Source organism: Lipotes vexillifer, unplaced genomic scaffold, assembly GCF_000442215.2.
Source record: "Lipotes vexillifer unplaced genomic scaffold, Lipotes_vexillifer_v1.1 scaffold1528, whole genome shotgun sequence".
Classification (NCBI taxonomy): domain Eukaryota; kingdom Metazoa; phylum Chordata; class Mammalia; order Artiodactyla; family Lipotidae; genus Lipotes; species Lipotes vexillifer.
Genome location: NW_006790148.1, coordinates 268,322 through 290,155, shown reverse-complemented (window position 1 = coordinate 290,155; position 21,834 = coordinate 268,322). Strand labels below are relative to the sequence as shown.

Below are 21,834 nucleotides of genomic sequence, written 5' to 3'. Positions count from 1 at the left end.
AAATATATATGTATATATATATATATATATATATATATATATATATATATATATATATATATAATGAGGTGATATGAGCTTATGGTTAGTGATACATGTTAAGAGTCAATTACTAAAGATAGTAGTGAAAATTCTGGTAATTATAATTACAGACATGAGTTTCAGCTACAGAATGTAGAGCAGAGACCCATAGGCTAGAGTTTGGGGAATACTCACCATTGAACTATGGGAGAAAAATCATATTGCGTAAGTTAGGCTTCTTGGCTGCATACAGCCAAAACTACTTTGATTAAAAAACAAAACACACAGGGCTTCCCTGGTGGCGCAGTGGTTGAGAGTCTGCCTGCCGATGCAGGGGACACGGGTTCGTGCCCCGGTCCGGCAAGATGCTGTGGAGCAGCTAGACCCGTGAGCCATGGCCACTGGGCCTGCGCGTCCAGAGCCTGTGCTCCGCAACGGGAGAGGCCACAGCAGTGAGAGGCCCGCGTACCGCAAAAAAAGAAAAAAAGAAAAAACAAAACAAAAACCCCCCACAGTATATTAGACAAAATTCAAGTGACTCTTAATCAGTGTTAAATCCAGAGGATCTAGGTTGGGCAGAAAACAAAGGATGCAACACAACTAAGATTCTGCCACAGCAATAGTCTACTTTAGCTACTACTGCTAGTGCCATTACCAGTAGATACTCTCAGCCATTGTCACTAACTGTCCTGCCACTAGAAACTCCTGCTGTGAGTCTGGACTCCTAATAAATGGTGATATCTCTAATCTATGAGGGAAAATATGGATTATTCAGTAAAATAAACTAGATAGCCATTTGGACAAAAAAATAAATAAAATGGATTCCTCCTCTACCGTAATTCCATACAGATCAAAGTTTTAAACGTGTAGAGAATAAAATCATAAAAGTACAAGGAAAAAAGCATGAATGAGTATTTTTAAATATATACTCTTGGAATGAAGAAGATGCTTAGGGATGACACAAAACCAAGAAATCGTAAGAAAGATACCTTTTACTACAGTAAAAACAAAAACAAAAAGAGCCCTAAAATTTAAAATAAAGTAAATCAATTTGAACCTCAAAATGTATCCAATTGGTGGCATAATCACACAGAGAGGAAATATTCCAAGTGATTTAAAAACACAGCTGTTAGAATGCACCTTCCTAAGTGACATATACCCTACAGAACAAAGAACTGAACAAAGAAACTTTAACAGCTATTTACAGAAATCATATAGTTGATAGTAATGTTAGTATTGTTATTCTCAGACTGTTATGTGTGGATTGTGGGATTTTTAAAAAATGAGTAAATAAGCAGTATTCTAATTTTATCATCCTGGTCCCCTTGAGAACCAGGCATGGGAGAAAGGAAATATGAATATAAGATGGAAGGGTTAAATTAAAACCCTGTAGTACTAAACTTGAATTAGAAGTATTAGTAGAACTCATAATAACTTTTCTCTTTAAGAATAAAACAATTATTTCCTAGCTCTGTCAAATGAAAAATCCTAGAAACAAAGATCAATCCAATAGGAGCGAACATCCTTAGTGCCCAGAGTATGCTCTTAAAGTGTCATTTTCCATGAAAAACCTCTAGGGATCCTAGAAAAAATGGTTGATTCCAGACCTGGAAAGGGCAGATAACAAGGCTATGTGTGTAGAATATTCTGGAAGAATACACAGAAAAACTGTTAATGACGGTTGTTGCTGGGGAGGGGAATTGAGGGCTCTCTATCCTTTTTTGCATATTGTGCATTCTTTGTTTTCAGCATGATAAAATTATTAAAAATCATTTGGAGAGATAAATTCTTACTCATTGTTATTGTCTGCCTGAAAGAGCATGTTACTTGGGGTTGAGGTTGGCAGGATTTACCCATATAATGTGATAGAAAAACATTGTAGTGTCATATGTGTGTTTTAAAGTATGCTTATTAACTTCTTTATTGGATCTACAGAAGTGAGCATTACCTTCTAATAGGTTACCACATGAGTAGAACAAGAAAAAATTTGGATAACTTATTATGAACCTTTGGGAATCAAATGATTAATAATTAAAATTTCCTTTGTCAATTAATAAAGTGGTATTTTAGAACCATAAAAATAATGTCCTATTTCTGAATTTGAGGAATGGATGGATTCCTTTACTTAAGTAGTCATGTATTCAATAAATATTTATTTTAACACTGTGAAAATATTGGTAACAAGATGGACATGATCCCTGCATTCATATCTTATGATCAAGTTGGAAAAACAGATTAAAGATAAAAATAGACAAATACAAATTATGGAAGTGCTGTGAAGAAAATAAATAAGGAGCTTATGGAGAGTATCAGTACTATGGGGACAAACTTAGTTTAGATAAGAGACCTGAAGGATGAGAAGTAGCTTTTAAATAACTGGAGGTAAAGCATTATAAGACAGGAGAATCAGCCTTCAGGGAGAAAAGAGCTTAGATTTTTAAAGAATTGAAAAAAGATTAGTTAACCTTTATTAGTTGTTGAAGTATAAAATTTCTAGATAGAATATCTGGGTAGATGCTGATGCCGTTTACTAAAATGGGAGAATACTGGGTTGGAGCGTAAGTCTGAGAATGAAAATCAAGAGTTCTGTTTCAGATATTTTAAATTTTAGACGTCTGTGTGATATCCAGGTGGAGGTTTAAATACACTTTAGATTTTGAGATATAAATTTGGAAATTATAAGCAAACAGATGATAGATCACTTTTAAGGAGAGGAAAGAAAAGCAGGCATTCTTTAGAGCTGTGTTGTCCAGTGTAGTAGCCATTAGGGTCAAATGGCTCTTCAAATTTAAATTAATTAAAATTACATCAAACTTAGTGTATTTCTTCATCAATAGTAGCCACATTCCAAGTGCTCAACGGTCACATGTAGTTGGTAGCAACCATACTAAACAGCACATATAAAAATATTTTCATCATTGCAGAAAGTTCTGTTGGACAGCACTAGTGTAGATCCCTGAGAAACACTAACTTCTGGTTAGGCACAAAGGTCTGGAGAATATGAAGGAGTAGTGAAAAAGGAGAAAAACTAAGAGCATGTTTTAAGAAGCAGCAAATGGTCAACTGTGTTAAATGCTGTTGAGAGGAAAGGTCCGGGGGAGTCTCCATTGGATTTGCTACCATGTAGTTTATTGGCAACATGACAAGAGGACTTGTCTGAGCTGGTAGAGGCAGAAACTAGATTTAACTGGATTTAAAAGTGAATAGATGGTGAAGAAATGGAGATAGCATATTTTGGCAGTTCAGAGAAGTTTTGTTATGAAGGGAAGCAATGAAATAGATCACTATCTGAAAGGGTATATAGGAGTAAGAGCTTTAAAAATTGACATATATATTTATAAATAAACACACAAACACTTATGTACATATATACGCATACATATGTGTCTACTAGATTGTAATGTAAGCTCCTTGAAAGAATGAACTCTAGTGTCTCACTGAATCATGTTTTGTTTTTTTTTTTGCGATACAAGGGCCTCTCCTGTTGTGGCCTCTCCTGTTGCGGAGCACAGGCTCCAGACGCGCAGGCTCAGCAGCCATGGCTCACAGGCCCAGCCGCTCCGCGGCATGTGGGATCTTCCCAGATCAGGGCACGAACCCGTGTCCCCTGCATCGGCAGGCGGACTCTTAACCACTGCGCCACCAGGGAAGCCCTGAATCATGTTTTTTTAAATTTTATTTTATATTGGAGTATATTTGATTTACAATGTTGTGTCAGTTTCAGGTGTACAGCAATGTGATTTAGTTATACCTATTCTTTTTCAGATTGTTTTCCCATAGAGGATATTGCTGAGTATTGAGTAGAGTTCCCTGTGCTATACAGTAGGTCCTTGTTGATTATTTTATTTATAGTAATGTGTATATGTTAATCCCAAGATCCTAATTTATCCCTCCCCACCCCCACCTTTCCCCTTTGGTAAGCATAACTTTGTTTTCTAAGTCTGTGAGTCTGTTTCTGCTTTGTAAATTAATTCACTTGTATCATTTTTTTGATTCCACATATAAGTGATATGATATTTGTCTTTGTCTGACTTCACTTAGTATGATAATCTCTAGATCCATCCATGTTGCTGCAGATGGCATTATTTCATTCTTTTTTATGGCTGAGTGATACTCCATTGTGTATATATACCACATCTTCTTTATCCATTCCTCTGTCAATGGACATTTTGGTTGCTTCCATGTCTTGGCTATTGTAAATAGTGCTGCAGTGAACATTCAGATGAATGTATCTTTTCGAAGTATGGTTTTCTCTAGATATATGCCCAGGAGTGGGATTGCTGGGTCATACGGTAGTTCTATGTTTAGTTTTGTAAGGACCTGCACACTGTTCTCCATAGTGGTTGTACCAATTTATGTTCCCACCAACAGTGTAGGAAGGTTCCCTTTTCTCCACACCTTCTCCAGCATTTATTGTTTGTAGACTTTTTGATGATGGCCGTTCTGACTGGTGTGAGGTGATATCTCATTGTAGTTTTGATTTGCATTGCTCTAATAATTAGTGATGTTGAGCATCTTTCCCTGTGCCTCTTGGCCATCTTTGGCCTGATCTGTCTTCTTTGGAGAAATGTCTATTTAGGACTTCTGCCCATTTTTCAATTGGTTTGTTTCTTTGATGTTGAGCTGCATGAGCTGTTTGTATATTTTGGAGATTAATCCCATGTTGGTGGCTCCGTTTGCAAATATTTTCTCCCATTCTGAGGGTTGTCTTTTCGTTTTGTTTATGGTTTCCTTTGCTGTGCAAAAGCTTTTCAGTTTAGTTAAGTCCATTTGTTTATTTTTGTTTTTATTTTCATTACTCTAGGAGGTGGATTGAAAAAGATACTGCTGCGATTTATGTCAAAAACTGTTCTATGTTTTTCTCTACGAGTTTTATAGTATCTAGCCTTAGATTCATTGATAGGTCTTTAATCCAGTATGTATTTATATTTTGTGTCTGGTGTTACGGACTGTTCTAATTTCATTCTTTAAATGTAGCTGTCCAGTTTTCCCAGCACCACTTACTGAAGAAACTGTCTTTTCTCCACTGTATAGTCTTGCCTCCTTTGTCGTAGATTAATTGACCATAGGTGCGTAGGTTTATTTCTGGGCTTTCTTTCCTGGTCCATTGATCTATATTTCTGTTTTTGTGCCAGTACCATACTGTTTTGATGACTATAGCTTTGTAATAATAGTCTGAAGTCAAGGAGCCTGACTTTCAGAGTACAAGTCTTTGGCCTCCTTAGGTAGGTTTATTCCTAGGTATTTTATTTCTTTTTGATGTGATGGTAAATGGATTGTTTCCTTAATTTCTCTTTCTTATCTTTCATTGTTCGTGTATAGGAATGCAAGAGATTTCTGTGTATTAATTTTGTATCCTGCAACTTTACCAAATTCATTGATGAGCTCTAGTAGTTTTCTGGTGGCATCTTTAGGACTTTCTATGTATAGTATCATGTCATCTGCAGAGAGTGACATTTTTACTTCTTCTTTTCCCATTTGTATTCCTTTTATTTATTTTTCTTCTCTGATTGCCATGGCTAGGACTTCCAAAACTATATTGAATAAAAGTGGCGAGAGTGGACATCCTTGTCTCATTCCTGATCTTAGAGGAAATGCTTTCAGCTTTTCACCATTGAGTATAATTTTAGCTGTGGGTTTGTCATATATGGCCTTTATTATGTTGAGGTAGTTTCCCTCTATGCAGACTTTCTGGAGAGTTTTTATCATAAATGGATGTTGGGTTTTGTCAGAAGCTTTTTCTGCATCTATTGAGATGATCATATGGTTTTTCTTCTTCAATTTGTTAATATGGTATATCACACTGATTGATTTGTGGATACTGAAGAATCCTTGCATCCCTGGGATAAATCCGACTTGATCATGGTGTATGATCCTTTTAATGTATTGTTGGATTCTGTTTGCTAGTATTTTGTTGAGGATTTTGCGTCTGTGTTCATCAGTGATATTGGCCTGTAATTTTCTTTTTTTGTGTTATCTTTGTCTGGTTTTGGTATCAGGGTGATGGTGGCCTCATAGAATTACTTAGGGAGTATTCCTTCCTCTGCAGTTTTTTGGAAGAGTTTGTGAAGGATAGGTGTTAACTCTTCTCTAAATGTTTGATAGAACTTGCTTGTGAAGTCATCTGGTCCCGGACTTTTGTTTGTTGGGATTTTTTTAATCCCAGTTTTAATTTCAGTACTTGTAATTGGTTTGTTCATATTTTCTATTTCTTCCTGTTTCAGTCTTGGAAGTTTGTACCTTTCTCAGAATTTGTTTATCTCTTCTAGGTTGTCTATTTTATTGGCATATAGTTGCTTGTAGTAGTCTCTTATGATCCTTTGTATTTCTGTGGTGTCTGTTGTAACTTCTTTTTCATTTCTAATTTTATTGATTTGAGCCCTCTCCCTTTTTTTCCTTGATGAGTCTGGCTAAAGGTTTGTCAATTTTGTTTATCTTTTCAAAGAACCAACTTTTAGTTTCATTGATCTTTTCCATTGTTTTCTTTGTTCTATTTCTGCTCTGATGTTTATGATTTCTTTCCTTCCGCTAACTTTGAATTTTCTTTGTTCTTCTTTCTCTAGTTGGTTTAGGTTTAAGTTTAGGCTGTTTATTGGGGATTTTTCTTGTTTCCTGAGGTAAGACTGTATTGCTATAAACTTCCCTGTTATGGTGCATCCCATAGGTTTTGGATTATCGTGTTTTTGTTGTCATTTGTCTCTAGGTATTTTTTGATTTCCTCTTTGATTTCTTCATTGATCCTTTGGTTGTTTGTTTAGTAGCATATTGTTTAGCCTCCATGTGTTTGTGTTCTTTACAGCTTTCTTCTTGTAATTGATTTCTAATCTCATAGCATTGTGGTCAGAAAAGATAATTGTTATAATTTCAATTTTCTTAAATTTATCAAGGCTCGCTTTATGGCCCAGCATGTGATCTATCCTGGAGGATGTCCCATATGCACTTGAGAAAAAAGTGTATCCTGCTGCTTTCATATGGAATGCTCTATAAATATCACTTAAGTTCATTTGGTCTAATGTGTCATTTAAGGCCTGTGTTTCCTTTTTGATATTCTATCTGGATGATCTGTCCACTAATGAAAGTGGGGTGTTAAATCCCCCACTATTATTGAGTTACTGTCAATTTTTCCTTTAATGGCTGTTAGTATTTGCCTTACCTATTGAGGTGCTCCTATATTAGTTGCATATATATTTACAATTGTTATATCTGCTTCTTGGATTGATCCCGTGATCATTATGGAGTGTCCTTCTTTGTGTCTTGTAACATTCTTTGTTTTAAGGTCTATTTTGTCTGATATGACTGTTGCTACTCTAGCTTTCTTTTAATTTCCATTTGCTTAGAATACCTTTTTCCATCCCCTCATTTTCAGTCTGTATGTGTCCCTAGATCTCAAGTGGGTCTCCTTAGACAGCATATATATGGGTCCTGTTTTTATATCTATTCAGCCAGTCTGTCTTTTGGTTGGAGCATTTAATCCATTTACATTTAAAGTAATTATTGATATGTATTTTCTTATTGCCATTTTGTTAATTGTTTTGGGATTGTTTTCGTGGGTCTTTTTCTTCCTTCCTCTTTTGTTTTCTGCTCTTGTGATTTGATGACTATCTTTAGTGTTGTGTTTGGATTCCTTTCTATTTTTGTCTGTGTATCTGTTGTAGATTTTTGGTTTGCTGTGACCATGAGGTTTGAATATTGCAGTCTTTGTATATACAGGATTGTTTAAACTTGCTAATCTCTTAATTTCAAATGCATTTCCAATATCCTGCATTTGTACTCTCCTCATCACTGCTGGTTTTGATATCATTTCTGTGTGGATTATTTCCTACCTTTACTGTATGTTTGCCTTTACTGGTGAGCTTTACCATTCTTAATATTTTTGTTTCTAGTTGCGTCCTTTTCTTTTCTGCCTAGAGAAGTTCCTTTATCCTTTGTTGTAAAGCTGGTTTGGTGGTGCCGAATTCTCTTAAATTTTCCTTGTCTGTAAAGCTTTTGATTTCTACATCAAATCTGAATGAGAGCATTGCTGAGTAGAGTAGTGTTGGTTGTAGGTTTTTCCCTTTCATCGCTTTAAATATATTGTGTCACTCACTTCTGGCCTGTCATTGATTCATCTTTCAATCCTCTTACCCTTAGAGCTGCCTTTTCATATTCTTAAGATGACAAGTAATAGTATACTAGACACCTTTACAAAAACACATTTTCTCCAATATTTATTTTGCAACCAAATACTTTTTAGCCTTCAAGTATAAAGGGAATTTGAAGTGAGAAGGGAAAATGGTCCATTTTTGGTTATTTTTAGGAAGATAAATTTCATTGTGCTGATCAATTTTATAACAGTGCTCTGAATACAGATAGAGGCTCAGTTTTAAAAGAAAACACTTTATGATGCAATAGCTTCTCTAGTGTTTACAAGCATACTTACTGGTGAAAACTGGAATAAAAGAAAATGAATAAGTAATTTGCCAATCACTATTATGTATACTTTTTTCAATTTTTCAATTACTGAATTTCTAATGCTGAAAAAAAATATATCTTTTTTCCTCATAAATTTTCTTTATAAAATTTTCTCATCTACTCCATAAAACACAGTTGTGATATTTGTAGTTCAAAGAAATATTTGCTTTTGAAATGTTTTAGCTGTTTCTGTGCTTAGTGATACCTGTGATGTTCTTCGTTTCTTAATGTATTTTGCATTTTTAAATATTTTTGCATAAAGTTATTTTGCATTGCAATGAAGGGGCAGATGTGGAGAAAATATCTAAAAATATAGTGCATAACAAATTACATCTTATAAATCATTGTTCACTTTTAAAAATGAAATTTGGATAATTTTAATGTATGATGATTCATAACCAAAAATGTTAGGAAAACTGAATGTATAACACTTCCTAATAAATGGATGTAATAGCATTCCATCATTCTTACCTTTATTTGAGAAACAGTTCTTTTTAAGGATGTTTACCAGAAGAAACGGAGAGATTCAGGTATGGTGCTAGCATAATACTTTATGACCTTGATTTAGATCAGACATTTATTTTATCTTCACTCAGTGTTACCTTCCAGTTGACTGTGTAAAGAATAATTTTCTGAGAAGCAAGAAGACCTACAGTCCTGCAGCCTGTGGAAGAAAAACCACATTCACAGAAAAATAAGATATGATGAAAAGGCAGAGGGCTATGTACCAGATAAAGGAACAAGATAAAACCCCAGAAAAACAACTAAATGAAGTGGAGATAGGCAACCTTCCAGAAAAAGAATTCAGAATAGTGATAGTGAAGATGATCCAGGACCTCGGAAAGAGAATGGAGGCAACGATCGAGAAGACACAAGAAATGTTTAACAAAGACCTAGAAGAATTAAAGAACAAACAGAGATGAACAATACAATAACTGAAATGAAAACTACACTGGAAGGAATCAATAGCAGAATAACGTAGGCAGAAGAACAGATAAGTGACCTGCAAGGCAGAATGGTGGAATTCACTGCTGCAGAACAGAATAAAGAAAAAAGAATGAAAAGAAATGAAGACAGCCTAAGAGACCTCTGGGACAACATTAAACGCAACAACATTCGCATTATAGGGGTCCCAGAAGGAGAAGAGAGAGAGAAAGGACCCGAGAAAATGTTTGAACAGATTATAGTCGAAAACTTCCCTAACATGGGAAATAGCCACCCAAGTCCAGGAAGCACAGTGAGACTCATACAGGATAAACCCAAGGAGAAACATGCCGAGACACATAGTAATCAAATTGGCAAAAATTAAAGACAAAGAAAAATTATTGAAAGCAGCAAGGGATAAATGACAAATAACATATAAGGGAACTCCCATAAGGTGAACAGCTGATTTCTCAGCAGAAACTCTACAAGCCAGAAGGGTGTGGCAATGATACATACTTAAAGTGATGAAAGGGAAGAACCTACAACCAAGATTACTCTACCCAGCAAGGATCTCATTCAGATTCGATGGAGAAATCAAAAGCTATACAGAGAAGCAAAAGCTAAGAGAATTCAGCACCAACAAACCAACTCTACAACAAATGCTAAAGGAATTTTTCTAAGTGGGAAACACGAGAAAAAAAGGACGCACAAAAACAAACCCAAAACAATTAAGAAAATGGTAGTAGTAACGTACATATCGAAAATTACCTTAAACGTGAATGGATTAAATGCTTCAACCAAAAGACACAGGCTTGCTGAATGGATACAAAAACAAGACCCATATATATGCCGTCTGCAAGAGACCCACTTCAGACCTAGGGACACATACAGACTGAAAGTGAGGGGATGGAAAAAGATATTCCATGCAAATGGAAATCAAAAGAAAGCTGGAGTAGCAATACTTATATCAGATAAGATAGACTTAAAGAATGTTACAAGAAACAAGGAAGGACACTACATAATGATCAAGAGACCAATCTAAGAAGAAGATATAACAATTATAAATATATATGCACCCAACAAAGGAGCACCTCAATACATAAGGCAACTGCTAACAGCTGTAAAAGAGGAAATCAACAGTAACACAGTAATAGTGGGGGACTTTAACACCTCACTTACACCAATGGACAGATTATCCAAAATGAAAATAAATAAGGAAACAGAAGCTTTAAATGACACAATAGACCAGATAGATTTAATTGATATTTATGGGACATTCCGGGACATTCCATCCAAAAACAACAGATTACACTTTCCTCTCAAGTGTCCACGGATCATTCTCCAGGATCACATCTTGGGTCACAAATCAAGCCTCAGTAAATTTAAGAAAGTTGAAATCATATCAAGCATCATTTCTGACCACAGCGCTATGAGATTAGAAATGAATTACAGGGGAAAGAACGTAAAAAACACAAACACATGGAAGCTAAACACTACATTACTAAATAACCAAGAGATCACTGAAGAAATCAAAGAGGAAATCAAAAAATACCTAGAGACAAATGACAATGAAAACATGACGATCTAACACCTATGGGATGCAGCAAAAGCAGTTCCAAGTTTATAGCTATAGCAGGGAAGTTTATAGCTATAAAAGCCTACCTCAAGAAACAAGAAAAATCTCAAATAAATTATCTAACCTTACACCTAAAGGAACTAGAGAAAGAAGAACAAAAAACCCCCAAAGTTAGCAGAAGGAAAGAAATCATAAAGATCAGAGCAGAAATAAGTGAAATAGAAACAAAGAAAACAATAGCAAAGATCAATAAAACTAAAACCTGGTGTTTGTGAAGATAAAGAAAACTGATAAACCATTAGCCACACTCATGAAGAAAAAGAGGGAGAGGACTCAAATCAATAAAATTAGAAATGAAAAGGGAGAAGTTACAAGAGACACTGCAGAAATACAAAGCATCCTAAGAGACTACAACAAGAAACTCTATGCCAGTAAAATGGACAACCTGGAAGAAATGGAGAAATTCTTAAAAAGGTATAACCTTCCACGACTGAACCAGGAAGAAATAGAAAATATGAACAGAGCAATCACAAGGAATGAAACTGAAACTGTGATTAAAAATCTTCCAACAAACAAATGTCCAGGACCAGATATCTTCACAGGTGAATTCTATCAAACATTTAGAGAAGAGCTAACACCTATCCTTCTCAAATTCTTCCAAAAAATTGCAGAGGAAGGAACACTCCCATACTCATTGTATGAGGCCACCATCACCCTGATGCCAAAACCAGACAAAGGTAACACAAAAAAAGAAAATTACAGACCAATATCACCTATGAATATAGATGCAAAAATCCTCAACAAAATACTAGCAAACAGAATCCAACAACACATTAAAAGGATCATACACCATGATCAAGTGGGATTTATCCCAGGGATGCAAGGATTCTTCAATATACGCAAATCAGTCAGTGGGATACACCATGTTAACACACTGAATAAAAACCATATGATCATATCAATAGATGCAGAAAAACCTTTTGACAAAATTTAACACCCATTTATGATAAAAACGCTCCAGAAAGTGGGCATAGAGGAAATCTACCTTAACATAATAAAGGCCATATACAACAAACCCACAGCAAACATCATTCTCAATGGTGAAAAACGGAAAGAGTTTCCTCTAAGATCAGGAACAAGACAAGGATGTCCACTCTCACCACTATTATTCAACATAGTTTTGGAAGTCCTAGCCACAGCAATCAGAGAAGAAGAATAAAAGGAATAGATATTGGAAAAGTAGAAGTAAAACTGTCACTGTTTGCAGATGACATGATACTGTATATAGAGAATCCTAAAGATGCCACCAGAAAACTACTAGAGCTAATCAATGAATTTGGTAAAGTTGCAGGATACAAAATTAATACACAGAAATCTCTTGCATTCCTATACACTAATGATGAAAAGTCTGAAAGAGAAATTAAGGAATCACTCCCATTTACCATTGCAACAAAAAGAATAAAATACCTAGGAATAAACCTACCTAGGGAGACAAAAGACCTGTATGCAGAAAACTGTAAGACACTGATGAAAGAAATTAAAGATGATACCAACAGCTGCAGACATATACCATTTTCTTGGATTGGAAGAATCAATATTGTGAAAATGACTATACTACCCAAAGCAATCTACAGATTCAATGCAATCCCTATCAAATTACCAATGGCGTTTTTTACGGAACTGGAACAAAAAAATCTTAAAATTTGTACAGAGACACAAAAGACCCAGAATAGCCAAAGCAGTCTTGAGGGGAAAAAACAGAGCTGGAGGAATCAGGCTCCCTAACTTCAGACTATACTACAGAGCTACAGTAATCAAGACAATATGGTACTGGCACAAAAACAGAAATATAGATTAGTGGAACAAGATAGAAAGCCCAGAGGTAAACCCACACACCTATGGTCAACTAATCTATGACAAAAGAGGCAAGGATATACAATGCAGAAAAGACAGTCTATTCAATAAGTGGTGCTGGGAAAACTGGACAGCTACATGTAAAAGAATGAAATTAGAACACTCCCTAACACCATACACAAAAATAAACTCAAAATGGATTCGAGACCTAAATGTAAGACCAGGCACTATAAAACTCTTAGAGGAAAACATAGGAAGAACACTCTTTGATATAAATCACAGCAAGATCTTTTTTGATCCACCTTCTAGAGTAATGGAAATAAAAACAAAAATAAACAAATGGGACCTAGTGAAACTTCAAAGCTTTTGCACAGCAAAGGAAACCATAAACAAGACGAAAAGACAACCCTCAGAATGGGAGAAAATATTTGCAAATGAATCCACGGACAGAGGATTAATCTCCAAAGTATATAAACAGCTCATGCAGCTCAATATTAAAGAAACAAACAACCCAATCCAAAAATGGGCAGAAGACCTAAATAGACATTTCTCCAAGAAGACATACAGATGGCCAAGAAGCACATGAAAAGCTGCTCAACATCACTAATTATTAGAGAAATGCAAATCAAAACTACAATGAGGTATCACCTCACCCTAGTTAGTATGGGCATCATGAGAAAATCTACAAACAACAAATGCTGGAGAGGGTGTGGAGAAAAGGCAACCCTCTTGCACTGTTGGTGGGAATGTAAATTGACACAGCCACTATAGAGAACAGTATGGAGGTTCCTTAAAAAACTAAAAATAGAATTACCATATGATCCAGCAGTCCCACTACTGGGCATATACCCAGAGAAAACGACAATTCAAAAAGACACTTGCACCCCAATGTTCATTGGAGCACTGTTTACAATAGCCAGGTCATGGAAGCAACGTAAATGCCCGTCGACAGAGGAATGGATAAAGAAGGTGTGGTACATATATACAATGGAATATTACTCAGCCATAAAATCGAATGAAATTGGGTCGTTTGTTGAGACGTGGGTGGATCTAGAGACTGTCATACAGAGTGAAGTAAGTCAGAAAGAGAAAAATATCGTATATTAACGCATATGTGTGGAACCTAGAAAAATGGTACAGGTGAACCACTTTGCAGGGTAGAAATTGAGACACAGTTGTAGAGAACAAACGTATGGACACCAAGGGGGGAAAGCTGTGGGGTGGTGGGTGTGGTGGTGTGATGCATTGGGCGATTGGGATTGACATGTATACACTGATGTGTATAAAATTCATGACTAACAAGGACCTGCTGTACAAAAAATAAGAGTAATTTCCTAACATTAACATAAGTTTTATTGAAATCTAAACCAAGAGTGCCACTCCACTGCCAATGCTCTGAGTCATCCAAGTCCCTGAGCTAAGGATTTTTGCTTAACTAGCTATCCTTGTTTTTGAACATGTTGGGTTTGCATATTTATATATATATATATTTTTTTTTTCTTTTTTAAATTAATTTATTTTCTTTTTGTGGTACACGGGTGTCTCACTGTTGTGGCCTCTCCCGTTGCGGAGCACAGGCTCTGGATGTGCAGGCTCAGTGGCCATGGCTCACGGGCCCAGCCGCTCCGCGGCACGTGGGATCCTCCCGGACCGGGGCACGAACCCGTGTCCCCTGCGTCGGCAGGAGGACTCTCAACCACTGCGCCACCAGGGAAGCCCTATACATATATTTGTTTACACTAGACAGGAATGGATCCAGATTTCATGGTGACTGAAGTTTATACAAGTTTAGGTGTCTTATTTGAGAAAAAACAATATGAAATTATGGGTGTAAAATCAAGTACTAGAAACAAGAACAAGTAAAGGGCCCTAGAGGCTTAAGTTTCATTAGTTTCCTGGTAAATTCCTCTCATGATGTAGTATTATTCTCCCCATTTTCAAGGTGAATCACTTGAGGACAAATAATTTAACATCCCCAAAATCACAGAACTAGAAGTGACAGAGATATCAAAGTCTTGTCTGATTTCAAAGCCCGTATAATAGAGAAATAGAGTAGCCTAGAAAAATCTGTGGTCTACACAGTTACAACAGAAAGTTCTATAAGAGTTCTGAGAGAAGCCTTTTGTAGATCCTGGAGTCATCAGGATAGACGTTCAGAGATGTGGTGTAAGATCAACTTTGAAGAATAGGTTTTATTTTTTGAGGAACCTTCATACTGTTTTCCATAATGGCTGTACCAATTTATATTCCCACTAACAGTTTAGAAGGATTCCCTTTTCTCTGTATCCTCACTAACACTTATCTTTTTACTTTTTCATAGTAACCATCCTAACAGGTGTGAGATAATATCTCATTGTGGTTTTGATTTCCATTTCCCTGATGATTAGTGATAATTTAGTACCTTTTCCTCTACCTGTCCGTTAAGTGTGTCTTCTTTGGGAAAATGTCTGTTCAGGTCCTTTGCTCATTTTTAATGGAATTACTTGGATTTTTTATTTGTTTGTTTTTGGGATTTTGTTTTGCTATTATGAGTTCCTTATGTGTTTTGAATATTAACCCCTTATCAGATACATGGTTTGCAAATATTTTCTCCCTATCTGTAGGTTGCCTTTTCATTTTGTTGAATGTTTTCTTTGTTGTTTAGAAGCTTTTTCATTGAATATAGTTCCACTTGTTTATTTCTGCTTTTGTTACCTGAGCTTTTGGTGTCATATTCAAAAATAATTGCCAAGGCCAGTGTCAAGGAGCTTTTTCCCTATGTTTCCTTCTAAGAGTTTTATGGCTTCAGGTCTTATGTGTAAGTCTTTAATCCATTTTCAGTTGATTTTTTTGTATGATTTAAGATAAGGGTCCAGTTTCGTTCTTTTCCATGTGGACATTCAGTTTTCCCAGCACCATTTGTTAAAGAGACTACCCTTTCCTCATTGTGTATTCTTCATGCCCTTGTGGAAAATTAATTGGCTGTATGTGCTTGGGTTTATTCCTGGGCTCTCTGTTCTGTTCTGTTGGTCTATGTGTCTTTTTGTTTTGTTTTGTTTTTTGCGGTTCGCGGGCCTCTCACTGTTGTGGCCTCTCCCATTGTGGAGCACAGGCTCCAGACACGCAGGCTCAGTGGCCATGGCTCACGGGCCTAGCCACTCCATGGCATGTGGGATCTTCCCGGACTGGGGCATGAACCCATGTCCCGTGCATCGGCAGGCGGACTCTCAACCACTGCGCCCCCAGGGAAGCCCTGTGTGTCTGTTTTGATGCCATTACCATACTGTTTTGATTACTCAAGCTTTGTGATACAACATGAAATCAGGAAGTGTGATTCCTCCAACCCTGTTCTTTTTTCTCAGGATTGTTTTGGCTATTTGGCGTCTTTTGTTGTTCTGGATGAATTTTAGGATTGTTTTTTCTATTACTCTGAAAACTACCAATGGAAATTTCATAGGGATTATTTTGAATCTGTGTATTGTTTTTGGTAGTGTGTACATTTTAGCAATGTTAGTTTTTTTAATTCTTGAATACAGTATATCTTTTTATTTGTGTCTTCTTCAGTTTCTTTCCTCAGTGTTTTATAGTCTTCAGCATACAGATATTTCATTTCCTTGGTTAAGATTATTCCTAAGTATTTTATTCTTTTCGAAGGTATTATAAATGAGATTATTCTTTGCTTTGCTTTTCAGATAGGTCATTATTGGTGTAAAGAAATGCATCTGATTTTTGTATATTGATTTTTATGTCCTGTAACTGTACTAAATTCATTTATTAATTTGAACCTTTTTGTTGATCCTTTAGGATTTTCTACATATAGGATGTTGTCATTTGTAAACAGTGGTAGCTTTACTTCTTTCTTTCTGATTTGGATGCATTTTATTTTTTCTTGTCTGATTGCTCTTGATACTGTATGATCCAGCAATTCTTCTCTTGGATATATACCCAGAGGAAATGAAATCAGTACCTCAAAGAGGTATCCACATTCCCATGTTTATTGCAGCCTTACTCACAGTAGCTATGTTATGGACACAACCTAAGTGTCTGTCAGTGAATAAATGGATAAAATAATTGTGCTATACATAGCAACAATGTAATGTTAGCCTTAAAGGAGGAAATCTTGTCATTTGCAACAACATTGATGAACTTGAAGGACATCATGCTAAGTGAAATAAGCCAGACACATAAAGAAAATAACTACAGATTGTCTCCAACTTTCAGTGGTTCAATTTAGGATTTTTTTCTTTTTTTTTTTTTTTTTTTACATTATGATGGTGCAAAAGCAATATGCATTCAGTAGAAGCTGTACTTCAAATTTTGAATTTCAGTCATTTCCTGGGCTACCAATATGCAGTACTATACACTCTTACGATGTTGGGCAGTAGCAGTGAGCCACAGCTCCCTACACTTAAAACCATTCTGTTTTTCACTTTCAGTATAGTATTCAGTAAGTTACATGAGATATTCAACACTTTATTATAAAATTGGCCTTCTGTTAGATGATTTTTCCCAGCTGTAGGCTAATTGTTCTGAGCATGTTTAAGGTGGCTAAGCTATGATGTCCGATAGGTTAGGCATATTAAGTGCATTTTCAGTTTACAACATTTTCAGTTTACAATGGATTTATCAGTACATAATCCCATTGTAAGTCAAGAAATATTTGATTATGATCTCACTTATATGTGGAATCTAAAAAAGTTGAATACATAGAAGCAGAGAGTAGAAGGAATGATGGTTACCAGGGGCAGGAAGGTAAGGGAAATGGAGAGATACTGGTCAAAGAGTAAAAAGTTACTGTTATGTAGGATGCATAAATCTAGAGATCTAATGTAGAGCATGATGACTATAGTTAACAATACTATATCAAGTACTGGAAATTTGCTAAGAGAAGATTTCAGGTGTTTCACTATTAAAAAAAAAGATAACTATGAGATGTTATGTTAATTAGCTTTACTGTAATTATCATTTCACTATGTATATGTGTATCAAATAATCATGTTGTATACCTTATATAAAAGTGTATTAAAGTATACACCTTGTATACAGTTGTATAAAGGTGTATTTTTATTTTAAAATAAAAGAATAGGTTAAAAATTGGCTAGATTCATTCAAAAAACATTTAATCCTACTCTGGAGGAGTGGATCTAAATATTGTGTCACTTCAATGTTATATTTATAATTTGGAAGACCCTCTTTAGAAAAAATACATAATTATAAATAAAATATTATGTATTGGGCCATGTAAGAGGACCATGTGAATGAGGGGCCCTGAATATTAAGCTTCATTAACCTTATGATAAAGCATCTCATTACAATGTAGAAGTACAGATTTTGTATGCAGTATTTGGTGGGAGGGGGCAGGGAAGCTGTGGAATTATCATACTATGTAAGCTTGCTTGAAACTAGCTGGTGTTGACCACATGCAGAAAAATTATATTCTAAGTATTTTAAGAGACTTTTTGATATCCCTTTGTCATGTTGGGACTGTTTCCTGCATGTATTCATAAATAAATAAGAAAGTACTATTTAAAAAATTATAAAAAGTAGAAAGCCAAATAGAGTTATGAATAAATTATAGTGTTAATAGCTTAATGCCTTGCATATGTAGGTATTTTTTAGATAGTTTTATATTTATGTTCTGAAGTGTGATATGTAAAACTGAAGTATCCATGTATAGGTTTCCTACAATAAAAGTGCTTTTAGTTACTTAGGTGGGAATAAGTAAATTAAAATTTGGCTCACTAACTAGTCTCTCCACATAGTTTCATGCAGCAGGCTTATTTTATACCCCAAACTGTTCTATCCATAATTACTTTTATAAGTCACAACATAATGCTAATTGGATCCATTTATATGTAAAGTTATTAATTTATTTTCACTTTGATATGAATTGTGACCACTATTTTGCTGGAAGTTTTAGACTTGATCATTGATGCTCATTATTTTACTACATGGAAGTACTTTCATGTATGTCAATTAAATGAATTTGCTTATAGATTGATAATTTTTCAAGATTATTAATACACGGGGGGGGGGGAACAAGGGTCATTATTAGAGAAAGGGAAGGAGGGAAGAACTCTTAGTTGGCATCCATAATGGACAGTATCTATTTCCCTAAGAAAGGATTATTTCATGCAATAATTCCACTTCAAATGCATATCTTCCTCTGAGTTTCTAGTGTACTACAAGATATTAAGCACAAAACACAGGCCTTACTGAATTCATATAAAAATAACAAAGGGCCAGGTAAATTGAAAAAAGCAGAGAATAGGATTATGCAAACAAGTTGTGTTTGTTCTGTAGTCTTGGCAAAAGGAGCAGCAAAAGCAGTTCAGACCTTAAGTTTAATGTAGATTCTGCCTCTTTTCACACCATTTTTATGCCTAATTGCTAATAACTAACAAAATAAATTGATATGCCTCTTGCCTATTTTATCGGCCCCTGGGTGTCCTTGTAGAGTATTTAATACTATAAAATGGCAAAAAGGCAGAAATGGTCAACTTTTAAGTAAATTAAAGTTGATCAGTTCTGTTTTTTGTCATTTAAGATTTTTTAAATCAAGAACAATATAATACCTCTAAAAATAATGGAACACACTGACAAGTCCCCTCAACTTAAAGAGGAACTTGAGTTCAAGAGAAGTTAAGTGACTTAGCTAACGAAGATCATTGTCAGTAAGAGAGCTTGGACTAGATACTAAGCTTCTCTATTCCTACTGCACTACACCATGCTGTCCCAATTAGTTGCCCTATGGCAAGGAAATATCAGAAAAGAATTGAGTTCCTGGATATAAAGATACTTAATTTGGTCATGAGGTAATGGAAAATACCATTAACTAATAATACATACAAGAAGCTTAAAATTGCACTTGAGAAAAATTGTGATAGCTAAGTGTGGAGTTGTAAGTGACTTCAGAGGGAATCTCTTGCAGATCAGTTCTCTTATTTTACAAATGAGGAAACAATGAAGGTTAGGTGATTTACCCAAAACAATACAAATAATTCTAGACCAACTATCAGAAGGCAGCTGTAATTACAGTGGTTCAGAGACTACAATTTAATGCCTGCCTCCTGGGTTGAAATTTTGGCTTCTACATCAGTTATTTGACCTTGTGCAAATCCTGTAAACTCTTTTTATCTCAGTTTCCTCATCTGTTAAAATGGGATGATGATAATAATAATTGCTAATTCATAAATTTTATGAGGATTAAAAAATATATTCAGAACACTGCATAGCAGGTCTGTGTTCAGTAAATGTTTCTATTACTAAAAGATTTTGATTGAATGCTCTATTTAAATATAGTCTATTTTAGTTAACCAAAAAACCTTTTATACTTTGATTTGCCTAGTTATTGGGAGAACCTAGGCTAGACCCTTGATGTCTACAGTTGTCATCTAGTGTTTTTCTTTTCAATCATATAAAATTGTTTCTTTTGTTACAGATTTGTTTTATCACGTAATCATTTGCCAAGGTTTATTTCAGTTTTACTCTCTGAATACTTTTAACATTTGAGTAGTAAAAAACAAATTTATCTTATCTTTAAAACTTGTTTTAAAGTGCACTCATTTTCTCATTGCCATTTTGGCTTTTATAAGGAGAAATGACAAAAGAAATCATTGGTATTTTATTTACTATTTTTAGACCATATATATATATTTTGAGTAATTTAACTGTACAATAGATACTGAATGAGTTTCACTTTTTCATTTACTACTCATTTACTAGTGTTACAGTTCAACTTTAGTGGCAGGGATCACATCCATTTCAAAACTGATTAGACAATTTAATTTGGAATTTAACACTGGATATGGCCAAAAGAGAGAAGCCCACAAATAGTGTGAAACATTAATCTTGTGCTGCTTCTTATGTCAGTGAAAGCCAGCATCTTGTGTTTCTGCTGTGAACTGGAGTATCCAGTGCTATCTGTGAAGGGTCAGCACCACAGAGATCAACCGGTTTTCTTGGTTTTACACAAAAGATCAAAACTTTGTAAAGTCCATGAGCATTGTAATTAAACTACATTCAGATTCTTTTGAATATTGGTGACTTGGACTTCAGAGTCTGAGGTTCCAGGGTGGTCATATTCCCCTGCTTTTAACCACATAGATTGCCTTTACAAAGAGGAAAAGTTTTCATTAATATTCAGGTGCCAGTGTTCCCTGTAGAATAGTTTTCCTAATATTGTGACAGTTGAATTTTTGTGTCCTCCATTTGTAACTCCTAACCTCTAGAGTAATGAGAAGCTGTGAAAAAGTATTGGTATCAAGAGGTTTCAATAGCCCTGCAGCTGGTTCAGTAAATGCAGTTTCATCATTGGTGAAGAATAAAATAGTACCTCATAAAAGTTTCTTGAAAAGTGAACTGGAATTCCCTTAATAAAGAAGTGCTGTTACATGGATTTAAAACAACCCCAGGAACGATAATCACAGAAAAGAGATTTAAGATCCAAAATTGGGGTGAAATGCTATTTGGATACTATGGTTACTGGGAAATATGCTTTCAAAAAATCTTTATTAATGATTTGGATATGAAATAACCATGAAAATTGTACAGATAGTTAGGATGTGCTATAAGCATTAATCTAAGAGAAATAATTCAGAAAGAGAGGTTTAAGGATTAGGTGCATAGAAAAGAAGTTAATAAAAAGTGATAAACTGTGAAAAAATAAAAACTAGAGGCCTGTGGAAAGAAAGAATACTGCAAGCAGGGTGGCAAGCTATAAGATTAAATAACACTTTAAAAACAGGAAATTAGATGTGATCTACAGTGATTTGGTTTTAAAAAATGGTTAAGAGTATATTTGAGCGGGAGGCATGAGGTAATTTAGAGATTATTTATACTCAAATATCACATCAAGATTAGGAAATTATAGCCTCTTTCAGCATATATGTATTTATTCAAAAATACTTGCATATATCTGGACACTAATGAATGTCAGCATATTTAAAGGATTTCGAAAGAAAATAATCATTCAAGACTTGAAGGAATAATCATTCAAGACTGACATTCTGGAGTGAATTAGAAAAGTT

The 21,834-nt window shown here is 35.1% G+C and overlaps 1 protein-coding gene across 2 annotated transcripts in view; it reads left to right on the top strand.

The window, feature by feature from the left end:
• PHYHIPL (phytanoyl-CoA 2-hydroxylase interacting protein like) overlaps nt 1-21,834 on the top strand; it is a 99,808-nt gene that overhangs the window by 38,088 nt on the left and 39,886 nt on the right. The gene's annotated exons all lie outside the window — the stretch shown is intronic.